This window comes from Mixophyes fleayi, unplaced genomic scaffold (assembly GCF_038048845.1).
Source record: "Mixophyes fleayi isolate aMixFle1 unplaced genomic scaffold, aMixFle1.hap1 Scaffold_28, whole genome shotgun sequence".
NCBI classification, from domain to species: domain Eukaryota; kingdom Metazoa; phylum Chordata; class Amphibia; order Anura; family Limnodynastidae; genus Mixophyes; species Mixophyes fleayi.
In genome coordinates this window covers 1485987-1505757 of record NW_027446866.1, presented here as the reverse complement: position 1 = coordinate 1505757, position 19771 = coordinate 1485987, and positions in this window count along the sequence as shown.

Sequence of the window (19771 nt, the reverse complement as noted above, 5' to 3'; positions counted from 1 at the left end):
ACGTTCTTCTGGCGTCAATCTTGAACGGCCAAGCTGCATAGGCTCTTCCGTGGAAGATATGGGATTTTGAAATTGGGGAGCCAGTCGAGGAGTACGTCTTGTAGAGGATCTCTCTGAAGTTCTCTCCCTGAAGCGGAGATCGATCCTGATACACAGAGAAATAAGAGAATCCAGTTCCCAGGGGAGTTCCCTGGTGACAAGTTCGTCCTTGATTCGGTCAGTAAGACCCTGCCATAAGGTAGCAATGAGGGCCTCATTATTCCATCGAAGCTCAGAAGAGAGAGTGCGGAATTGTACCGCATACTGGCCGACAGACATGGAACCTTGTCGAAGATTTCGGAGGCTAGAAGCGGCAGAGGAGACCCGACCCGGTTCATCGAAAACCTTCCGGAACATGTCGATAAATGCAGCAGAATTCTCCAGCAAAGGATCATTGTACTAATAATGGTGAAGCCCAGGCCAAGGCTTGCCCGCTGAGTAGAGATATTATGAAGGCTACCTTGGTACGTTCAGAGGAGAAGGCTGAAGAGTTTCACTCGAAGTGAATGGCGCACTGATAGAGGAACCCTCTGCATCTTTTTGGATCTCCGTCAAATTTCTCCGGAGGCCAGAAAAGGAAGGAACCACCGGAGCTGCAGAGGAAGGAGCGGGAGCTGCTGGAGCAGGGGGAGATTCCGTTGGGGGCGTTGTTAAGACCCCCTGCAAGGAATCTAATCGAGAGAACACACCTTGGACACACTGGAGTAAACGGGCCTGATCCGCCTCCTGCTGTTCCACTCGGTGAGCAAGATGAAGAAGGAGATCTCGTGCAGAAGGCTCACCTGTTCCATCTGACGTCATGGCCAGAGTATACTGTCACAGAACTAGGAGTGCGTAGCTTACTGGGTTCAGCACAACTCACCAATGAGGCGCGGAGTATAACGTGTCCCAGGTCTTCGCCAGGGACCCCCGCAAGGGAGTTTGGACTTCGCTGCGAGAGACACGCAGGTCAAAGTCCTCAGAGGGAGCACCCAGTGAAGCGTGCAAGATGGAAGAGGAGTCAGGTGGTCAAACAAGCCTGGTCAGGTACCAGGAACACGGAGGATGGAGAGTAGTCATAGTCGGGTCGATACACGTGGAATCCAGAAACAGAGGTAGTCAGGAACGTATCCGCTTCAGTACACAGCAATCCAGAAAAGGGGTAGTCAGGAACGTAGCCGGGTCAATACACAGGAAAGCACAAGAAATAAACTAGTAACGCTGAAGCTCAGAAGACCTAATACTCTGGCACTCATGAGGTGCCAGAGTCTGAAATTTATAGGAGAAGGGGGGCAGGACTACCTACGTCGGTGGTGACGCTAAACACCACCACCGGATACTGTGGATCGCGTCCCATTGCTAAGCAACGGGACGTGCAGCTGCCAGGACCCGGAAATGACGTTCGGTTGCCTAGCAACCCGGTGTCTTTGGACAGAGACAGGCGTCCATCCCTGTGCGTAGGACGCGGCACAGGGACGGCGCCTGACAGAGCTTCTGGCAATGTAATGTGTGTGTGATGGCAAGGGGACTTTTGGCAATGTAATGCGTGTGTTTGATGGCAAGCGGCATGTGGCAATGTAATGTCTGTGGGGGCAGAGGGTTTGTGGCAATCTAATGTGCGTGTGAGTATCTGACGGCAAGGGGGCTTGTGGCAATGTAATGCGTGTGAGGGCAGGGTGGCTTGTGGAAATGTAATGTGTGTATGATGCAAGGGGGCTTGTGGCAATGTAATGTGTGTGAGGGCAGGGGGGCTTGTGGGAATGTAATATGTGTGTGATTGCAAGAGTGCTTGTGGCAATGTAATGTGGGTGTGAGGGCAGAAGGCTTGTGGCAATGTAATGTGGGTGATGTAGGTGGAGGCTAATAGGTGCTATTTTGCTTGTGGGGTGATGGTGGGGTAATTTAATTTAATTGTGGGGCCTATTAATTTAATTGGGGTGGTTTGGGGGCTATTAATTGTGGGGTGAGTTTGGGGAGAATGAGGTCTATTTATTAAGTGTGAATATGAATTATTTAATGGCAGTGATGGTTGCGGGAAATAGGTATATTTTTTATAAGGAAATGCTATTAAATTATTGCCGGGTGGGGGGTGGTTTCTACTGTAATTTGGGTGGGAGGTAGGCTATTAATTTAAAGGTGGACTGTTGGTTGGAGCTAATTATTTAATGCTGGGTGCTATTTATTTGTTGGGTGGTGATGGGGCTATTTAATTTAATAATAGGGCCTATTAATTTAAGTTAAGGTGACATGACCTTTAATTTGAATGTGGGGCTGGGTTTGGGAAGGAGGGCTATTTATTAAATGTGAATATGAATTATTTAATGCCGGGATGGTTGTGGGAAATGGTTATATTTATTAAATGTAAAGGCTAATAATTTATTTCTCTGGCTTTTGGAAAAAGGTTTATTTTTTCAACGTGAATACTTGTATTTTAATGTTTGGGCTAGAGGAAGGCCTTATTATTAAATGTGGGTGCTTTTGATTTAACACTGGAGCTCGTTGGAGTTCACTAAATTTCATGTACCCATTTTTTTCCAGATAGGGCCCCCAGCATTCCAGGATCCAGACAAGCGGCAAACTGAGCAAGAGACACCAGCAACCACGGGTAGGGAAAATAAAAACAACAGGTAAGAGAGAGCAGGACAGTCTGCCAACTGAATTTTTCTATAGTGGCAGTTCCTTTGCACCATGTTACTAAATAAACACAAATATGTATATTGTGATGACATTTTCGGTTACTGGTTTACAACTGCTAAATTTAGTTAATCATATTTTTTCTAATTTCTATGTATTAGTCAAATTATACCCATCACTCGTATACAGAGGAGGCATTCATTATGTGGATGAACCAATAATCACACCACCCAACTGTCCCGATTTCAGTGGGACAGTCCTGATTTAGGGCCCTGACAATTTTGCCCATGGGTGGGAGTGTTGAGGGTAGGGTGATATGAAATGTGCAGTCTAGCACTTCACAGGCCTCTGGTGGCATAGTCCTTTTGTATTGCCCTTCCTACAGTTGATATGGTCCCGCCCACATGAGGCCACTTCCAGAAATATTTCCAGGGCCACTTTAAGTTCCCAATCCGCCCCTCTGTGTTCGTTGCATGAAGGGTGAAGGATCATATAGTCCTAAAGATAACTTCATGAAAGGATATAATGAAATATGTTAAACATTTGGATTTTAGAGTAAAAGCAAAGTACTAAGGGAAATAAAAAGAAATACCTCGTTACTATGTCCACTGTGTTTAGGGAAAAAGTACAGAGTAAGGTTGGTGCAGATACAGCTTAAGGCTGGATGTCTTCAATTGTTGTTCAATGTCTGTTCAACTGTTCTGTTTAACTGTATTTTCTAAACACTTTGCGAAAAAAACACACATCTGTCCCCCTAAACTGAATGCTAAGATATAGTGAGGCTGATTTCAGGATAAGTTACATCTGTGCTAATTAGTCAGCTGATCAGATTAAAAAAAAACAACAACAATGATAAATGAAAGATGCGCACAGGTAGCTTTTCAGAATCTTAACTTTGTGAAGTGAGGCACATTAAGCCGAACGACCTTATTCACATGTTCAAGAATAAAGCACTTACCTATTAAGGGTTAAGTTGTTAGATATTTCCAGCCAATAGAATCATGTGGGACTGTTTAGGATTGTGTGCCCATATATTCTTATGCAAGGATGCTGGATCCTCTTCCATCGCAGAAATCCTGTGGGATAGATGTGTCAGGCTGAGTAGCTGCAGTTTTGTGATAATAAGCTGTATTTTATTGTCTTTACTGTAGTGGTTGCTAAATTCAAGTGTGGTAGTCTGTATTTGCTTATAGTTACTGTTCTTGTACTATTTTCTGGTGTTCTTATTTTATTTGCTTCTACTCTTTCTCCTATATCTTATAACGTTTTTCCTCTGTCCCATTTCTGCCTTTCTACTCTAATTTATCTTCTATCTTTCCTCCGGCTGTCTTTCTATTCTAATTGTGCCTTAGAAATGTCTTGCCTCTTGCCTGAGGAGAAGTGTCCCTGTCCCATCCAGATTCACCGAAGGATCTGGGTCTCCCCCTAATAAGGGACAAGGTTGATAGAAATAGCCCCACATATGCCAAATCAGAAAGAGGGGCTATGAGACAGGTGGGGCCCCAAGATGGGAGACCCAGTAGCACCCCCCCCCCTCCCTCATGTCATTGGTTGGGCTTACACGGCCAGTTAATATTTCAGACCCGGCCACAAGTAATACGGTTCGGCCAGCACAGGTGCCTTTTCCCATAGCCAATGAAATGTTTCCCGCACAGGCTGGTCGTGGGCATAGTCAAGCCAGGGGAAATGAGGTTTGTGGTAGTCAGGCCTCCTATTCGGGTACGCACCTAGAGGGGGGTCTTCTTTATTATTTTTGCAGGACGCTAGGGGCTTATCATATGGTCCATTTCACCACCCCAAACTCTCCCTCACACTCAAATGGCAGGCTGGCATAACGCTGAGCCAAGGTACCAGCAGTACGGGCCTGCAATGAATATGTTTCATAGCCAAGTCACACCGCATACATGGGAGGCTCCACCCTCATTCGTAGTTTTTTCTGGTAGTTACCCCCCCATTCGGGTTACCCAACACAGGTTTAGATCTACCCAGCAGTGCAGACGCAGGGTCAGCATAGCAGTCCACTCAGGGATGATTCCATAGTGATGATCCCATATAAGGATGGGAAACAATTCCTAATTTTTATCCACTATGGCCATTCAGGATAGCACTGAAGAATCACTTGTAATTGTAGAAAATGGAACCTGTTTTAGAGGGTGGCATAATTCTGACTTGTTTCCCATCTGTGGCCTCACCACAGTTTTGGAAATTCCGCATTTCTTCAAATTCTTCTGCGATAACTTACCATTCCTCAATCTTTTATGAACTAAAAAAGAAAGATTGCTTTAATGTTATATCAATACAAGCATCTATTATTATCATACTATTTTACTTTAGTTATTTTAATGTGGTGGAGGATACTGTTGAGACATCTGCTCCAACCCAGCTAAGTTCAGAAGCCGCTCAGCAACCCACTCTTCAATACTGTCAACAACCTGGCAGAAGGTGCATGAAAAGGCCATCAGAGGCGGACACAGAGGTCATGACTCGATACTGCACTAAAAGGCTGATGGAAAAAGAAGACGATGATTGTGACCTGATGTGTGCAGAAAACAGGGCCGAGCCCAAACACTTAATTATGGAGGTCCTTTATAGGGCCAACAGAGGGGAACTCACCCAGTACACAGAGCTGACAGAGTTCCCCCTGAGCCATGCCCAAGAGTTCTATAGGCATGCCCCATTCCTTCATTTTCTGCTACCTCTCCACAGGCAACATCAATACATGAAAAGACACTCCAGTACCCCTCCTGGCCTCACAGATCTTAGGTTTGATAATACTCAGAACTTGAGGTGAAACAGCTGTGCTGTACTTGAGATCAGCCAGTGTCCTTCCAGTAGCTAAAAATCTCATGGGAGCAACCAGTCTCTGCTCTGCAGATATTGGTCTCCTTAAATATCTGTCCTCCTTTGTATGAGTGAGGTGACCACTTGCAGCAGCTCCTGGAAAGTAGGATCATTCATCCGCAGGAAATTCCTGAAGTTATCAGGATCATATCTCCTGCAGCAATGGCATATATGTAAAGGACTCTCTCCTCAGAAACCAGTCCTTGGTCAAACAATTGCGATGTTTGCTTCTCCTTTTTCTGCTGTTTATTGTATGCAGCGTTGTAACCATGTCGAATAGCAAACAAGCACACAATTTTCTTTTATAGGGCAGACTCATTATAACAATAAAACCTACCTAGTGTACAGTTCTGCAGGGAGTGAACCGAACAATTACTGGTAATGATGCTATTTCCTCTTCCTGGATGTTTGTGTGTGTGTTTGTATGTATGCGGTAAGGTTCAGCCCATTATTTAAAATAGGTTTACATATTGTTGCAGGGACAACAGATATGTGTATAGTGTGTACAGAGTCACAATCTTTTCAGCACATGGTTATGAGAAATGCAGATCTCAGATCTGATGGTAAATCAGAAGTGTGTACATATGAATCGCATGCTCATCTGGACTTTCAGTTGTTGGTAAAATTGTTACAGAACTCACATCTGTAGTAAAATTGCATAGGTGTGTACCCAGCTTTAGTTTTACCTTGTTAATTAGCTGCATCCTTTGCTATGTCTGTAAAAAATCTTTTAAACAAGTGTCCAAAGTGCACTCTGTGCCATGCCTTCTTATGCATGGGTACGCTGGGCAGTTGATTACGAGCACAGGGGCCCCATAGCATGCCAACTTTAAGTACATTATTTTGGGAGATTTATTCAAAACATTCAAACCGTCTTTTTTAAAATGTTCAGATTTACTAATCACCTCAGTATCAGCTGTTATCTATACATGCGATCTTGCTGTTGGGAATACCATTCTTGACCTTGACGAAAACAACGTACACGTATTAATTGTTGCCGCCCATGCTACCTACTAAACGTAAATAATGAAAGAAATGGAATGGAGCGCAATGAGGTTTGAAGGCTATGACGCGACAGTGGCTTTGTTTCGGCTTTCTTTCGCTCTGTTCTGCACCCTTTGACACAAAAATGTCGATAGTTTACATTTTTATTCCTGTAAGTGGTTGTTTAGGTAGGGCCCCAGTGCACTGCTTTGCCTGGGGGGCCTCTAATGCTTTTAATATGGCCCTGACTCTGTGTCACATTTACTCAGAATTTCTCCAGTGCAGGTTCACCTCCTTTGGGTAACGACTGTGGCAACAAAATGACCTAAATCTATTTTAACTACTCCAGCTCAATGAGTTTTAAATAAAAAAAATAGAGTTCCATTTTAAACATTTCCAGTGCCAAATCCAGGAAAACACAGCGTCCTATCCTGCTATCTGGCTTCTTCAGGTGCCCCATAAAAGACATAATAGGCCTTATTTTCTGTGTAAAATCGCGTATGCCCGGAAACTGACTATATGTCAGTGAACTCAGTAATGTCCAATTAGTTTTCAAGCATAAAAGAGACTTATGACAGCATGCGATTTCATGGGCGGAACAGGGAGGGGAATGTGCATATGCATGTAGACAATGTACAGCAGCAGCATCCAATTCAAGCTTTGGGCACCTCAAAGGTAAGTATTTTTCTGTCGCATCACTTGCACCAACTACGGTGTAAGTGTCAATTACTAATGATGTAGATATTCATAACATCCTAATCAATGAATTTTATGGATAAAATGATTTGAGAAAATGTAAAAAAAATATGCTTTGTCATCAATGACCATATTATTAACAGGTGATATGGAAGTCAGCAAATTGGATAAAGTCATTTCAATTAATATCGAGAGCAAATTTGGTTGTCTTTGTCTGAAAAGATGCGTATTGCATGCTACGGCGTGTAAGTTCGCACGCAGCAGCAACACGTGGCAATAACAGTTTTTACACAGTTACACACATTTGCACAAATAAGCACATCTGTAAATAGTACACATTAATTATAGTTGCAACACATAGTTATTTATATTAAAATATAGTGGTATTTATGTGTAATATTATAAGTTACATAGTTACATAGTTGATGAGGTTGAAAAAAGACACCAGTCCATCAAGTTCAACCTATTTTGGATCGCCTGCGATCCTGCACTTATATTTGAAATTAATCCAGAGTAGGCAACCGCCCATCTGTTTCAATTTTGAAAATCCCCCCAGACTCAATATTGCAATCCAATTTTTACCCTATATCCACTACTATACTTTATTTTAAATTAACGGTCGTATCCCTGGATACACCATTCCGCTAAAAATTTGTCTAACCCTTTCTTAAACATATCTATTGAATCTGCCATCACAACCTTCCCTGGCAATGAATTCCATATCTTGACTGCCCTTACTGTAAAGAACCCCTTCCTTTGCTGGTTGTGAAATTTCCTCTCCTCTAACCTTAGGGGATGACCACGTGTCCTGTGTATGGTCCTTGGGGTAAAAAGTTCCCATGAAAGCTCTATGTATTGACCCCTAATGTATTTGTACATAGTAATCATATCTCCCCTTAGACGCCTCTTTTCTAGAGTAAACATGCCTAAACTGGCTAACCTTTCCTCATAACTTAATGACTCCATACCCTTTATCAATTTTGTCGCCCTTCTCTGAACCCTTACTAGTTCCAAATTATCTTTTTTATAGAGTGGTGCCCAGAACTGTACTGCATATTCAAGATGAGGTCTTACCAACGATTTATACAGTGGCAAAATTACACTGCCTTCCCTTGCATCTATGCCCCTTTTTATGCATGCCAATACTTTGTTTGCCCTTGCAGCTGCTGCTTGACATTGAGCACTATTGCTAAGTCTACTGTCTACGAGCACTCCCAAATCCTTTTCCATTATAGATTCTCCCAAATTAATTCCATTTAATTTATAGATTGCGTTCTTGTTTTTGATCCCTGAATGCATAACCTTACATTTATCTGTGTTAAACCTCATATTCCATTTAGCCGCCCAATCCTCCAGTTTATTTAAGTCCCTCTGTAGAGAAGCTACATCTTGCTCTGATTTTATTACCTTACAGAGTTTAGTGTCATCGGCAAAAATAGAAACTTTACTCTCTAAACCATCACCAAGGTCATTAATAAATATATTAAAAAGGAGTGGTCCCAGCTATTCGCCAATTCCTTGGTACTGAGCCTGATGAGATTGAATCTCTGAAAATTAAGAATAGCGGTCTAGCTATTTCCGAGTTTAACTCCATAAGGACCCTTGGGTGTATGCCATCTGGACCTGGAGCTTTATTTATCTTAATATTCTTCAGTCGCCTTTGGACTTCTTCCTCTGACAACCAAGTATTAATTAATGGCATGGTTTCATTTCCATTTTTATGTATTACTCCTGCCATTTGTTCCTATCTGGTAAATACTGAAGAAAAGAACGTGTTTAATATCTCTGCTTTTTCCTTAGTATCATTTATCAATTCACCCATCTCACTTCTTAGGGGTCCTATATTATCTTTTTAATCCTTTTGCCATTTATATACTTAAAAACTTTTTGGGGTTTGTCTTACTTTCTTTTGCAACATGCCTTTCATTTTCTAATTTAGCCAATCTAATTTCCTTTTTGCATGTTTTATTACATCCCTTGTACCTATGGAAGGACTCCTTTGACCCTTCAGACTTAAACAATTTAAATGCACGCTTCTTCCTTTGCATTTCTTCCCTTACCTTTTTATTTAGCCACATTGGTTTAGACTTAATTCTTTTACATTTATTTCCCATAGGAATGAACTTATACGTGTATGTTTCAAACAACATTTTAAAGACAGCCCACATTTCTTCCGTATTTTTTCCTTCAAAGGCTTTGTCCCAGTCTATGCTCTTTATAGACTCCTTTAGCATATTGAAATTTGCCTTTTTAAAGTTTAAAGTCCTAGTTGATCCCTTATACTGTTGTTTCTGGAAACTAATTTCAAATGAGACCATATTATGATCACTGTTTCCCAAGTGCTCCTTTACTTGAATATTTGATATTACGTCTACATTGTTTGTTATTACTAGGTCCAGTATAGTCCGGTTCCTAGTTGGTTCCTCAACTAATTGGGACATGTAATGGTCTTTTAGCGTGCTCAGCAACCTATTTCCCCTAGCTGTACCGCAGGTCTCAGTACTCCAATCAATGTCTGGATAATTAAAATCCCCCATAATTAAAATTTGACCTAGTTGTGTAGCCTTTTCAATTTGCTGTAGAAGTTGGGCTTCCTCAATCGTACTAATATCTGGCGGTTTATAGCATATCCCTATCAGAAACTTCTCTGAATATTTTCCTCCGCTGGATATTTCCACCCACAATGCCTCTATATTATCACCAATATTCTCGTATATAACTTCCTGAATACTTGGTTTTAATTCTGGCTTAATATAAAGACATACTCCTCCTCCCCTTTTATTTACCCTATCCCTCCTGAAGAGAGAATAGCCTTCCAAGTTGACTGCCCAGTCATGTGTATCATCCCACCAGGTCTCAGTAATACCTATAATATCATACTGCTCATTCATTGCTACTAGTTCTAACTCCCCCATTTTACCTGTCAGGCTTCTTGCATTTGCAAGCATACACTTAAGTCTATTGCCTCCCTTAGGTATTTCTTTTTGCTTTAAAAAGGGCCGCTCCTTATCGGCTATGCTTCCCTTTCCCCCCTCTCCACCCCCTTTACTCTTGTTAAATTCCTCCTTACTACTCTCAATGTCTATCCCATAAATACTTGCTTGCCCCTCCCCCCGGAGCCTAGTTTAAAATCTCCTCCAACCTTCTAACCATTCTCTCCCCTAGCACTGCAGCCCCCTCCTCATTCAGGTGCAATCCATCACGACAATAAAGATGGCAACTAACCGAGAAATCAGCCCAGTGCTCTAAGAATCCAAAACCCTCCTTCTTACACCAATCTTTTAGCCACGCATTAACCTCCCTAATCTCCCGCTGCCTCCCTGGACTAGCGCGTGGCACAGGTAGTATTTCCGAAAATACTACCTTGGATGTCCTTGCCTTAAGTTTACGACCTATGTCCCTGAAATCATTCTTTAGGACATCCTTTCTTCCTCTAACTCGGTCATTGGTGCCAACATGCACCAAAACTGCTGGGTCATTCCCAGCCCCTCCCAACAATCTGTCCACCCGATCCGCAATATGCCGAGCCCGAGCACCCGGGAGACAACACACTGTTCGGTCCCGGTAACAGATTGCCCTATCTACCTTCCTAATAATTGAATACCCTACCACCACAATCTGCCTGGGTCCCTGAGTAACTTTGGTTCCCTCTGTGCTGGAGAGACCATTCCCCTGGTTGCTAGAGGAAGCAGTGTCATCCAACTCTACCAATTCTGAACTGCCTTCCACAGTATCTTCATCCAATCTGGCAAATCTGCTGGGATTGCCTAGCTCAGAACTGGCCTGCCTCTTCCTCCCTCTGCTACCCCTAGTAACTGTTACCCAGCTGCCTACCTGTGCATCCTCCTCTGTCTCTGCTCCACCCTGCTCAGATAACGCATCAACAGTGAGCTGTAAACTCTGCTCCAGGTTGGCAATGTCTCTCAATGTTGCAATGGTCTGCTTTAGATCAGTTACCTGGGCTTCCAAAGAGACCAATTGCTCACATTTCTCACAGAGGTATAAACCTTGGAACACTTGCTCCAAGTGTGCATACATATGACAAGATATGCATTGAGTGAGATCATCAAGCCTGCTACTACTCATCTTATTATGGCTAACCTAACTTCTTATAGCCTACAGTGAACTTTAGTACTAGCCTTTCCTAGCCACTTACCAGATTAAACCCCTTCCTGGATTCAACTCCTTACTGGAACCAACTCCACACTTTAAACAAAAACAGCACTTGAAATCAAAAAAGCAGTGAAATCACAAGTTCAATGAAATCACTTGCTACCTCCTGTTAAATAGAGCTTGCACTGCTTTTTTGATTTCAAGTGCTGTTTTTGTTTAAAGTGTGGAGTTGGTTCCAGTAAGGAGTTGAATCCAGGAAGCGGTTTATTATTATTGCTTATTTGTCCTTGTGATTTTAGGTGGTCTCTAATGAAGTTATATTTTAATGAATTTCCCAGAATAGCCTTTCTTGTCTCTTTGCTTGGCTGAGATTTAGGGTACCTCCGTGTCCCTGCTATATAATTTGAGCAGGTGGTGCAACTTGTGAAATGGCAAGTAGTATATGCTCAGCATATATTCTATGATTTCATGCATACACATATTCCTCTTATGACATTTATAGCTGTCTGAGTTTGTTTTACTTTCAATTATTATTGTGTATTCCAGTGTAGAACACTTTCAAAAAGAAACTTGGAACATAAGTCCAGGCTGAGCAGATTAATTCGCTTCCAGAAACAAAGATGAAGCCCACCTATAGTTTGTGGGAAAAAAGTTTTATTTTACATTGGATATATTGCCTTCTTGGATACTAATCTTATAAATTTATACGTGAGAATTTGGCCACAATCTTCTCCTATCATTGCATGGAAAACACAGTTAAACTCCTGGATTTGCATGCTATATAAGAGCTAAGTCTTTGTCCTGGACCACATAGATGTACAAGAGTACAACAGGGGAATGTATAAGTATTCTGTGACTGCTTAACATACCTCTTACACTTTAAACTTTAATGAACCATCTCTCTTCCACAGCTAGACTTATATTAATAAGACATTGCCTCGAAATTAATATACATAATGCATATTGTTTTATTGCCATGCTTATTGAAATATTGATTATTCTCATGCTTGCATGAGTTGATCCTCAAAACTAGTGGGGAGACATTCATGAAACCGTTAGATGGGTAACTGTGTGAAAAAGTCCCTTTCATTTTTTTGCTTTCATTTTCTAAACTGTACTAGAAACATTGAATGTGATTGGCTGCAGTTTCAGTTTTCATAATTGCCCCAGCAGTTCTGACATCACTGATTATGCAATCTTTCATCGACACAAATGTTCGGGTAACCCGTTGAATCAAGGTAATGCCATACCAATGTGACATATTTTATATTATGTTAGTGAATTCCACCCAAAACTACATTTTTTAATTTTTGGTGGAATTCTTGTAAGGATGGAGAGATGCGACTTGGTTGAATCGTTCAACATGTAGATGGGGGACAAATTATTGATAATAAAACTGTTCATTGTTTTGGAGCACAGGATATTTGTACAACTATTGTATAAAAAAAATAATCCCTATGTCTGTATTAACTTAGTGTATTATTTTCCAAGATTTTAGATGTGTTTGGCCAAAGTGGAAAAGCATCTTTTAAGTATCTGGCCATATGTACATCATAAATAAGCTACTCCTGTTCGCGGGACTTATGTTTGAAACAGCAAAACATGATATTAGGAGCACCACATGTTAAACAGCTTGTTAATAGGAACTGCCACATACAGTGTATTTTATGAATACTCATAACAAGAGAGCTGTACTAGTCTATGGAGCATACTTTTCATTTGAATTCTACCTACTCTCCTCCATATCCACTCTCATCGCCTTATTCTCTGTCCAAATATATGTTTATATCTATTGTATTATTTGTCAGCTTCTTTTAATGCCACCATTGCTACAATACCAGTTTTGTCCCATGTTTTTAGTCTGAATGAGTGGTGGACGTGGGCTGGTATACAGTGGTATGCCATACCACCACTTCTCCTACTGCCTTCATTGTAACACTATCACTTTCCATTCATTTCCATTCACATTACATTTTCCATATCCCCACTTCTAAATTTCCACTTCAACCACTGGTTGGAATTATAAAGAGGGAGCACTGTAACAGAGAAGCATTGAAGTGACATACATACAAACAATTAATTATGCAGACTGACGATTTCTATAATTTTTATTTTGTTTTGTTTTTTTTTTACATATCCCATTTTGATTGACTCTCTTATATAATGTAAGATTTCTGGTTCAGCACATGTGAAACTTCCATGTCTGTTCAAATCTAGGAGGTATAAGAGTGACATGAATATATTCCACGTCCTTCTTCTCTGAAGTAATATTCTGACAGTCCATCACAATGTCACCAGTTACAATTAATCATACTTTGTAAGTAAATGGTGCGGTAATGAAAATCTAAATAACCAAAGATCTGATCTTCAAATTTCTATTATGTACCTCGATTAAAAATATCAAAAATCATTGTAAAGCTTGTCCAGAATCCAAAATGATGCTGAACTCAGCACCTAATATGAACATTTATAGAAACATTTCTGAACCGTGTCTCTTATGTATTTTTATCAGATGTTTAAAGTACACCCATTGCTTTCAAATGCTGGAGGAATGTATATTATGGGCTGAACCAATATTCCTCAGGATGCAGTCTGATCACTAGGAATTAGCCATATTACTCAGGCATCAGGTACTTGTGCAAGGTATTTATGTGTTAGGGTATTAACAGCTAATCTTCCTTTAACCTATGCACTGAAAATGGCACAAACAAATTAGATATTGTAAAGTTTCATAATAGATATAAGTATTAGTGAATTGTATCAGAATGAAGTGAAATAGCCCTTTAAGACAGACAGAGCAGCTATAGAGCCAAAAGGCAAAACATGTGCCTTTCCAATGTATAGTAGTCATCACATGGGCTCATCTGGTTAGGCAGCCGGACATTTGTACACCTAAATTGGACAGATCTGGCTGTTCAATTTCTGGACTTGATCATTCCCAATCAAATTTTGATCAGCCCATTTGGGATAAATATGGCTGTAGTTAGCCAAATCTCCCATTCAAATTGTTGTATGCCTGGGCAGCCAAGAACAATTCAATACATTATTATATTATGATAAAGTACAGTACAGCACAGCCAATACCAAAAGTTACATACATACATACCGCTGCAATCGCTGCGCTTCCATGGGTCCCAATGGAACAGTGTATCTGTTAGATAACTGGTCAGAGTAGACTGACCCTGGTGGGGGATGCAGCTAATATATACAGTCAGTGTTTCATTGTGAACAATAGAGATGACGTAGCTTGCTTCCATAGGTCCAGGCACAGGGTGGCTTCAGGGTAAACAGTTCATAGGCTGATTCAATCTAAGGAATCCAAAGGAGGGGGTCGTCTCTCCAGGGGGTCTTCTCCTTTCATAGCCAGCATCATACAAAGGATTATTCCCTAATATCAATAACTAAAGTATGCAATGTGCGATCTCTTCGACGACTGCACCGGACAGCTGCTGATGATTAGGGCTTCAATATGATATCAGGCATGACACCTTTCCTATAACCTAAACCTTTAATAACACTAAAATGTACATATAATCATATTATATAAACTAATAATAAACCAAATGCTATCTGCTCATAAATTACAGTGTAACGGAACCAATATGAATTGTATAAATAACTAAATGTTGTAATGCTAGTGTGTGCGTGCGTATTTTACTGTGTGATCGCATCACGCCACGTGTTACGTGGCGTACGCTTCGCAATACGCACGGCAAACCAATATTAAACCAATATACTTGCGTTCATCCAATTATACGACTTCAACAGTCCACCCTTTGATAGTATAATAAACTATCCCCTTAAAGATGTTATATGCAGGATCTCAGTACCACGTTTCATTGTTATGTTATACAAATCCCCTTGGTGTATGACCACGCTGTTTGTAGATCTAAACAAGTTATCATAAGAGAGAGTCTTAATCCTCTAAACGATTTCTTCTTTTACTATAAACCGTACACTTCTGGAACTTGGAGATAACCTTTTGTATGCCCTTCAAGGGTGCAATAAAACACTTAATACATTATTTGGAAAGGTACAAGGTACAGTAGAACATGTATCAGCTATACAGAATTCTCTACTACAGTTCTTCAAGTTTAACAGGTTCTTCTGTCCAACGCATGTCTTTAAGTTCAGAATACATTTAAACACTTCATGTTCATCAATCGCATCATCCTATGTCTATCGATAATGTCATATACAATCTCCTTCAGCTTGCGTTAGAAATACACTTCTAATAATGTCATCAGTTCTTTTCATCAACACTTCAACACTTGTGGGCGGGCTATTGTCTGTTCGTTCTTCCCAGTCTCCCAATACTCAGATTTAACAGTGATCGGCTTGCAAAGCATTGGGAGACTTCAGACTAAGGGACCTAGGTGTCCTACTTTTTCCCTTAGTGACCTCCCGCCTATAGTTCGGGTACCTCAAGAATATTTAGTGGAAAGAGAACTAATCCTACTTGATATAATCACTGAGGCACGTGTGAGCACGCCCAGCACTTTGTTTGATCTAAAACCTTACCCTCCCAAGAATGATAATCATTCTCAAGGATGCCTGCTCAAGTCCGAATATTACTGGACTGGCATTGCTGGGTGTATCTCTTTTCTAACCATGGGGACGCCATACTTACGGACATAATGCTACTCAGACAATAGCCCCTCGCACTTTCTCCAAGCTCCAAGGTTTCTAAATTTTCCTTTACCCCTGAATTGAATAGAGTAATTGGCTGGACTGATTATGCTACTAACTTCTTCCTCCTTAATACCTCCTTATCATTACCCGAACCTTTCTCTGTCACCTGCTAATAATCAAAAGAATTAACCGCCCTGAGAAGAGAATGAAATGAGAGAACACAAAACAGGAAAAACTACAACTTCATGCTGGACAACAGTCTTAGCCTTTGGCTCAGGTGCTACTAACTGCATTCGAGGCCTTCCAGTACAGACTCATGAGTGCCCTTGGACCCTTCTCTAAGTGTTGGCCCCTCTGCAGTGGGTGGAATGGGCACCAGTGTGTCTCTGCTACCCTTGAAGCCGTGATGCTGGTAGCCTACACCTGGTACCTGTCTGTCAAATAACCTAAGCTTAAGAAATTTCTGCTCCACAACTTACTCTCCCGATCCAACATCCTGACAGTTAGTGTGACTTTTCAGGAAACAGTGTTTTGGACGTTCTTTGTTGCTGTCTCACTATTTACCTTTTCTCAAGATCTAACCTAGCCTCCCAGTTACAATCTCATCTCACAAGGGGTCAAGAACATTTCAAAAACTGACAGGTTAGGAGTCTGCCCAGGAGTGATCTTTTGGTAGCGGGAAAGGACTAGTGGCCGAAGCTATCAGTCACTTCAATCAAGTTCCAACTCTTAATCTATTCAATTCGTTCTACCGAGTACCACTACTTTATGTCCTATATGTTCCATATGAATCTCCGCTGATATGAAATCTTTGGTGCCTTAACCAACGCTGGAAGTCATTCCAGCGAAGACGATTATACCGACACCACTTACACCAACAGGAACAATCCGAATGCTCTAATTCCTACCTGGATTTATTTCAGACTTGCTAAAAAAATGAATGAGAACAATTCCAGCATTACAACATACCAGCAGTGACATTCACGTCATTTCCAATAGCAACTATTATATTTATTCTATTAAGGGGGCAATAAAAGGACCCGGTGGTTGTCTACTGTCCAGGTCTTCCTAAAACACATTACACTCCCTTCAGGTACTCGCATTGCCCCCTTAATAGCATACATTTAACAGTCGCTGTTGGAAGTCACGTGAATGTCACTGTATGTTGTACGGTATGTTGTAATGACAGGATTCTTCTCAGTCATTTTTTTTTACCAAGTCTGAATTTGATCAAGGTTGGAATTACCGCATTCGGATTGTTCTTGTCGATCTAAGTGGTGTCAGTATAATCCTCTTCACAAACTCCTACCCCACCCATGTATTAATACAGATGGCACATCATTTTACTTGCTTCTGCAAAATTGTTACTAGTAAAATAATACTTTGTAATCGGAGATCTGCTGGTTTTGTCTGCTTATCCTTTTGTGAACGTTATTTATTGCTGATTCATCTCACAAATCCATAGCTTAGTGATTTTTGTATGTGGCATGGGTGACTCTGATGTCAGATGGCATGGAAATAAGGTTGTGGACATGTCAAGGAAGATCTAAAAACATCAAACAGCATGACAATGGGTGACAGGCAAACACAAAAGTTTTCTCAAAGCTTGTAGAGATAACTGAAACCTAAGTTTAACCTTTACACACAGCACCACCTTATAGAGATAAGTACATTACATTATTAGTTCTGTCTCTTTGTTCACCTACCTCTACCATCCAATGCAGGTCGTAATGTTAGGTAACAGTGGAAAGTGCAGCAGTACAGACAGAGCTTTAGTTACCATATAGGCAAACTAGGCACATGCCTAAGGTTTAGGGGGTAACACAGAATGGATTTATTTTAGATTAATTTATTTTTTCCCCCTTTTAATTTCCTAAAAATAATAGAGAAGGTGGTGTTCGGTATTGACACAAACGCATGTAGGCTTCACAATTACAAATCAAAGGTGCCATAGGGCAGCACCAACTGTAAATGCTGCTCTTTGTTATTTGACTTATCTGGTTCCTGGTGTCTCCAGCATGTTGCCCAACTGTCATTGACTCCATAATATGTGCCAAATATATGCCATATGAGAAAGAATATTATAGGATTCTAATGTACTATAATATATAGCACATAAAATTGCATCATGACCAGCAATGCGGGAGACAGCAATGTTCCTGGTGAGTATAGAGATCAATCAATAAGTAGTAATATATTTGTCCCCCTAAATTGAGAAACTTGTGTAAGGGGATTTGAAGCAATGACGGAGGAGATGAGACGGATAAAAAGGTCAGGAATAACAAAGTGATTATTTATTGAACCCACGAGTAGAAAAAAACAGATATTTATGGAAAGTTTTTAATTTACTGCAGAACGAGGACATATTCATTTAAGTTGACTTTAACATCTCCACTACAAACAGTTCTTCAGATCATAAAAGCATAAAAAAATGACAACTAGACCAAAAATAAATATTTTTCAGTGTCACGCAACATGTATAAAAACATTGTTCAGCCCTTATAAATTGTGCAACCAATCCGCTTATGTACTTGTGTATCTGTCAATTCCATTCATCTTTGACATCATCAAATATTTTTCGGCAGGCAGAACCATCATTGTGCCTGACTTTTCGCATATTTCCTCCAATGATGATAGAATTTCATTGTGTAGACATTGCACACAAAATGTAGTCATGTGTAGTCATGTAAGTCCTTTGCTTAATATTTTTTTTCCATTTTGTGTGATTTGCTATATATACAGATGCAGTTGGTGTATACATAAATCTACGAACTGAAATCTGACATTTATTTTTTTACTCTTCAAATATGATGTGCCCTTTCAACCATAACATGTGTTACCCAAATCGCTAGAATTCCACAGTAGAATTTTACATACATCCGGTACAGTCTATACAAATGCCACATATTGTGGAATGATGACACTTTTCATGTTTTCTACACCAAGGAGAAAAGGAATTCAAAAAATAATACAAACATTATTTGAAGGCATACCTCCATTGTACAATATACAGTAAACATGGTTTCGGAGTATATTTACATGTTATATCCCACATAATTCTGCAGATATACGTTTACGGTGGTGATATATTGGCTTTGTTTACATTGCAAATTCTTGTGCTTATTTGCAATGTTGCAAGCTACTTCTCCCTGAACCAATCAAATAGATTAACTTTCTAACCATCATCTCAATAAGATAGATATAATTCTCCTTTAACTGTTAAAATAATTGCATCAGCTTATGTTGTGCGCTGCAGATTTACACTGACAAGAGCTCATCCCTTTCCAAATTCTTCTGCAGCTCACGTAGAAAAGATAAACGTGATGCAATTCTAATTGACCTTGTCATCCTAACATGTATGTAGTAAATGGTTTGTTCAGAAGACCATAGTAACAACTTCAAGGACTTGTCTACACAATATCCTATTACGTATTGAAAGATTTAAAGCATCTCTAAACATTATTCTGGTGCTGAAGGCAGCCTCGGTGGTGGTTTGGAGTCTCCATTGGACGTGGTATAAGAACAAGCCTCCGTTCCGTTATTCCAAGAGGTTGATCTGTTAATTGAAGGTTTTCCAATGTTTAGTAAATTTTCAGTCTTTGAATCTGCAACAAATAAGAAACAAACATGATTTTCTAAGCATCCTGCAACACGGAGAAGATGAGGGTGGAGAAGAGAAGAGAAAAGATAAGTTAATATTCAACCCAATTTAGTAAGTTTGCTTATTACTCTGTTTGCAGCTTAGCTAGACTAAGTAGAGTATTATATGAGTTTGCAGGCAGATATATTTGATTCGAATAATTTATAGAGGGGAGAGTGCACTACGGATTTAAGTTAAGTTCAGCAGCGGAAT